Source organism: Nicotiana tabacum, chromosome 20, assembly GCF_000715075.1.
Source record: "Nicotiana tabacum cultivar K326 chromosome 20, ASM71507v2, whole genome shotgun sequence".
Lineage (NCBI taxonomy): Eukaryota > Viridiplantae > Streptophyta > Magnoliopsida > Solanales > Solanaceae > Nicotiana > Nicotiana tabacum.
Genome location: NC_134099.1, coordinates 125,945,432 through 125,951,688, shown reverse-complemented (window position 1 = coordinate 125,951,688; position 6,257 = coordinate 125,945,432).

The following is a 6,257-nucleotide window of genomic DNA, read 5'->3' as shown; positions in this document are numbered from 1 at the left end:
ATATGGGGCTGGTACAGCCTTGTAATGCTACGCTATAGATTTGGATTAGCCTAATAGACTTTATCAGCTCTAGTCACATGCCTTGGGAACTTCACACCAATCCACCGACGCCATTGATTTACTTTTCCTCGAGGCCAATCGTTGCTTACGCTACCTCAATGTAGATTACCAAAAACCTTCGAGGCCAGGGCCCCGAGCTAAGCTTCGATCTTTCAGGGGAGGCAGTTCCTTCGAGGTGCCTTGGTGACCGTAAAATCGAACCGCTGATTTTTGCCATATATAGACACCCTAATAAAAGAACTTTTGGGTAACGAGCACTTCATATTCCATGTAGAGGTAGAGAGGATGGACATGAGAGGGAAGCCTGGAGGCCCAAAAGGGTTGTTTGACATTTGTCCTGAAGAATTTATAAGTTTACGATGCCATAAAAAGGATCCCTCATTACAACACACGTGCAGCAAGAATCACTAAGTTGAAAACCATTACAAGATGGTGTGACAGCTTTATCCAGGTTTCTCCATCATGGAAGAGACAGAAAAGTTGAGAACCTCCACAAGAAGCTGACCATGTTCGGCCACAAGGATTGCTTCCCGCTATAGTTCCACCTCTATTGCCTACTTTTGGACATGAACGCACCTTTTCTCAAGTACTGCCTAAAAACACTATTGGCCACAAAGATTGCCGCCCTCTATGGTTCCACCTCTATTGCGTACTTCTGAACCTGAATGCACCTCTTCTCAACTATTGGCTATAAACGATTTTCTCCAGCAACAAGGACTTTTAACCTCTACCCCTTTAACTGCATTCCACACTTGACCAAACCTCTATTCAATTTCACATTCTGCAACAAGGACATTTAACCTCTACCCCTTCAAACATTGTTACCATTAACAATGGCTTTTAACCTCTACCCCTTTAACTTTATTCCATACTTTTGACCAAACCTCTGCTCAATTTCATATTCTGCAACAAGGATATTCTTCTCTGCATGGAGGAGAATCCTCAATAAATGTTTGGTGGCCCCATGCTTCTCAACAAGAAATCTTCTTTCCCTCTGGTGTTCCACAGGATTCTTATCTGCAACAGTTTCAGGACTCTTCTTTGCAGGGGATAAGTCACAAGTATATGATTGGTTTAAGGATGACTAGTTTAAGTTTCTTTTTTGGTAAAGAAGTGACCAATAGATTTTTTTTCTCTTATATACTAAAAATTTGGGGAAGGGAAGGGATGTGGTGAGGAATGACGATGTTAGTGTATAGATATAGTTAGAGAAAGCATTTTGCTTCATCCATAGATATGATCACATTTTCAGCTAAATGATCGTGTATATGTGTGGTCGACCTTTGGTAATGAATTGATGTAACTGTAGAAAATAAAATTGCGTCAAAAAAATAATCGAGACCGAAATATACTTCAACAATCGTAGTATTTGATTTCAACAAATATGAGTGTTACAATCTCTATGATTCTTCTAATTCTTCTTTCCAATGTTAAATAAATTTAAGAGCCTTTGAGTTTGATCTTGAATTTGAGTTTAATTGGATTTATCACTCATGAATGCTTTGATGATCGCAGCGAACAGTGATAAGAAAAAGTAATATTGTTCTTGAACACCTTATATTTGATTTTGTTCTTGATCTTGAACTTGATTGCTTTAGAAAAATTTGTGATGTTTGATCCACGAGCTCTCTTACTTCTTGTTATGATTTCTGGTGTCTTTTCTGAGTTATGAAGACTCCAATTTATAGTTGTGGGAAGGAACAGTTGTGATGAGAACAAACTCTTTCCGACCAATCAGATTGAAGTGTGACAATGTCGCATTTGATTTGTTAGAATATGTCACTTGCACATGTGGCGCGATTGCATTTCCCTTTTAATTTGACTTGTCATTATGACGTGTGGCATGATCCTATTGGCTCTTCCGTTTGATTTGGCGTGCCACGTCATTTCACACGTGTCACCAAACTTGGCCTCTAGAAAAATGATATCTGGGGCCTAATGAAAGTGGGATCATCATTTGTAGCCCAATTAAATGGGCAAGTCCAATGGAATCAAAATTATTTTTTTAATCCATATATATTGGACTTATATTATTAACTCAATATATTAGCCCATAACATTTATCAAAAATATTAATCCAAGTTATTTTATCGATTTAATTTTAATAAAATATATATGCCTACAAATACCCTTACCTCAAGGCTTATCAGAGTATAGACTAATCGAGACTCAAGGATTAGGCTTGAAGTACACATAGAAGACATATTTGTCCTCTTAAAAGTTATCTGGAATTGAATTTTCTCTTTCCTTGAGTCAAGAAAATAATTATCATATTACTAATGGTATGTATAAAGATAAATAATGACCAAAATCAGTCACATCACGTAGGACAAACTTGTAAAAACTTTTGTCATTCTTTATATTAAAGAAAAGTTTTCATTTTAACTTGACATAGCAATTTACACCACCGGCATGCAAATATCCATGATCAGAAGACTTCTATTCATATATCATTACCATCCAGATCACCGAATATACAAGGAGTTCTTGAAAACCTCCAAATCCTACTTGACGTTGCCCCATGAGTAACCGACCGTCACCCTCAACTGAATCCTTCTGAGAGACCAATTGTATTATCTGACTCCCAAATCGTTAATATGCTCTTGAAAGAAATCTTTGACATCTATATATATAGCTTCATGCTCTCCAATCGTGAGTATCATCAATTCATTGCAAACTTTTACGACTTTCTGCTTCACAGGTAAATATATTTTTTCTTCTCCTTTTGCGTAATTTCTTTCTCGTCCCCTTTTTTTTGCAGGCCAATAAAGTAAGAGTAAATTCTTCCATGCATAAATAAGTTAATCTTAGGATGTCAAGGTATAGATACTCATCACCATACGAAAATCAGAGGGATAATCTTTGGGTACAAAGGGATGGCAACTCATCCCCGTCCGAAAATCGATGGGATAATCTTCGGGTGCAAAGGGATGAAAACACATCCCCGTCTGAAAATTGGTGAGATAATATTCGGGCGCGAAGGGATGGAAACTCGTCCCAGTTTGAAAATCGATGGAGTAATCTTCGGGCGCAAAGGGATGGCAACTCCAAAAAATTAGTGGGATAATCTTCGGGAGCAAAGGGATGACAACTCATCCCCGTCCGAAAATCGGCAACAGGTTCATTCATTTAGATCTTTGTACTCATTCCTATATTTATGATTTGGACTTTGATAACTTTTTTATGGTGCCTTGCAACTCGAAAAGATGGTAAATTTCAGAGACTATATTTCCTCTTCCTCCAAACTTAGATATCTTATAGTTGAGACTCAAGATGGCATAGAACAAACCAAGATTTTGATCCATACATCACAAATCGGACGATATGCTTGCTCGTGGAATTCCTTGAGGAATACGCTTCATGTAGACAATTAGACTTTGGAGCATAAACCAAGCTTCGGTCGATCATCAAAGACATGGTCCCTCCAAGCGTCGGTCCATTGTGTAAATATTTCTAGCATCCTTTCGAGCTTAGGGCATTGCATAATTCAAGGAGAAATATGTTAGGGGAAACACTGTAACAATCGAGGATGAGTATCGTCACATTTTAGGGTATCGGGAATGGGCTGAAGACATACTTGGTAGAAGCCAACAAGCTTTGAATGCAGCCAAGATTTATGATATTGTCTATGCCTAACTTTTTACTTATGATCGAAATTCAAATATTCTACAAGTATTTTGAGAAGCTTGGTGCCCCAAGATGAACATACTTCTTACATCAGCCGGAGAACTATGTATCTCTCTTTGGGACTTACATACCCTTGAAGGCTTAACCATCGAGGATTCCCCCTACGAGAAAGTAATATCTGAAGCCAAGGAGCTCACCAGTTAAGATGAAAAGAAACTAATATTCATTCCTCGGTCTTGAAAATACTTGTTTAATGTCTTTTACCATCTTAAAGAAGGTACGGGTGTTAACAAAAGGTTTTCTTAAGCAAGTGGGTAAAATTTTGGTATAAGAAAGCTTTAAGATGTGGACCTGCCCCACTTAGGAAGAAAAAGAAAACTGCGCACTTAAAGTCAACACATAACCCCAATGGGGCAATACTCAAGACAACTGGATGGTCCTATGATGAAAAAGCGATATTTTCCAAGCTTAGAGTAAGGTCTAAAAAGAAAGATAAAACATATATCACTGCTTTCTTATCATGTTGGTTGTGCATTTTTCGTATTTTCCCATAAGGCAGAAGACTTTATTCGGCCAGACTTTTAAAATAGCAAGTATGATGGCAATCGGACGATAGTTTAGTCTTGTAGCTCTAGTTTTGACGAGTATCTATAATGGTTTAAATAAGATTTCATGTTCTTCACATCTTGAGGAAGTCAAAGTTTTTTTTCTTATCTATTACGTTTACAGTTAGCTTGCCTATTACTTCAAAACCCACTATACGCTACCCAATGGTCTATCTATTCTATTAATGGTGGCATACTGGGAAGAGGGCGCATCAAGATACTCTGACAAGATTGATGCAAGAAAACACAACTATCATATAGAAAATACAGTTTGGACTGCAACCATGTTAGCTAAGTCACATCCCTATTATTATGTGGACAACGATCTTCCGCACGGATCTGGAGTAAAATTACTTCATGAGATTACGTTTTAACTATCTCACTTTAATGTATGGAAATTCTTTCATTATCGAGTCCTATAAATTGCATTGGTTCGGGCGTCAGTTTGGATTTTACCAAAATATCCTTGATTCTTTTGAGAATGACATTCGTAGTGCCTCTTTGGATGAAGGACTCAAGTTTTGGCAGATTTGTACATTGCATCGATCTATGTCACGAGCAGCTTTTCTCCCAACGAGAGCTTCTTTAAATACGCTTCTCTCCAAAAAATTTATACGTCTTGGTGGGAAAAAGCGCATGAGAAGTTTCTTAAGGATAATCTACAAACTTTGGTAGACAATGCTGGGCCAAAATTTATTACCTCTTTGGAGGACATACCTCGAGAGCACAACAAGGAAGACAAGCCACTACATTAAAATCTAAAGTGGTTGCACCATGCAAAATGAAGGGACCTCCACATAAAGAAGTTCAAAAAGAAAAGACCCAACTCAGGCTCACCAAATTAATAAAGGTTCCCTTCCATTAGGTGTCACTGGCCCTACTTTCAACAAAGCTTCTTCCATACGCGGTGAGTTGTCCTATATGCCCACAGAGCTTCTTACATATGGTCATGCCAATCTCGTTTGGATTTGGAAACAACCTTCTTCAACAAGTTGCATGGAGTCTTATTAAATGTCTTAGCTAGGCCATTGGCAGTAGCATTGTACATAGAAGAGTTATGTTGCTTGAAGCCAAAGAGATTATAAATCTTGTTCATCAACTTGTTGTCGAATGGTTTGCCATTATCCGTTATTATGTAATGAGAGATACCAAGCGATAGATGATATTTACTCGGATGATGTTTGCAATATTCTCCTTTTTTACTTCCTTGAGAGCAATGGCTTCCACCCATTTTGAGAATTAATCGCTTGCAACCAAGATATATAAATGTCCGCTAGAAGATTTTAGTAGCGGTCCGACGACATCTAATCCCCAAGTATCGAATCTCCATGATGAAACAGTTGGATATAGCACTTCATGAGGCTGATGAATAGAATTTATATGGAACTGGCAAGCCTTGCATCTTCGAGCATTGTCTAAGTAATCTTTTACTATCGTTGGCCAATAATATCTCATCCTTTTTATATGAAAGTGGTAGCTTTGATCCAAACTAATGCGATCCACATACCCTAGAATATGTTTCTTTCAAAGCTTGGAGTGCTTCATCTTCCCCTATGCATCGTAAAAGTACTCCCTCGAATGATCTTCTATTTAAGGTATCCTTATAGTAAAGGAAACACATCACGCAACGGCGGATCTCAGTCCTTCTTCTTGGATTTTCTGGAAATATCTCATAACTCAAGTAGCTGATAATGGTTGGTCGCTAATTCTTCCCTCTCAGCTTCAAAAACAGCGACAAGTTGCTCGAGCTCATTTTCCTCACTTTCATGCTCATTTGGCAGTGGTACTACCCATTTTTGGCAGATAGTAACTTGCGGTTGATCAGCCAAAGTTAACGATGAAGCTAGAGCAACTAAAGCATCAGCTTGCTTATTTTCTTTCCTAGGCACATGTTGAAAGTCACATCACCGACTCACCCCATTAATTTTTTAGCATAATCATGATATGGGCGTAGTTCAAGTTTCT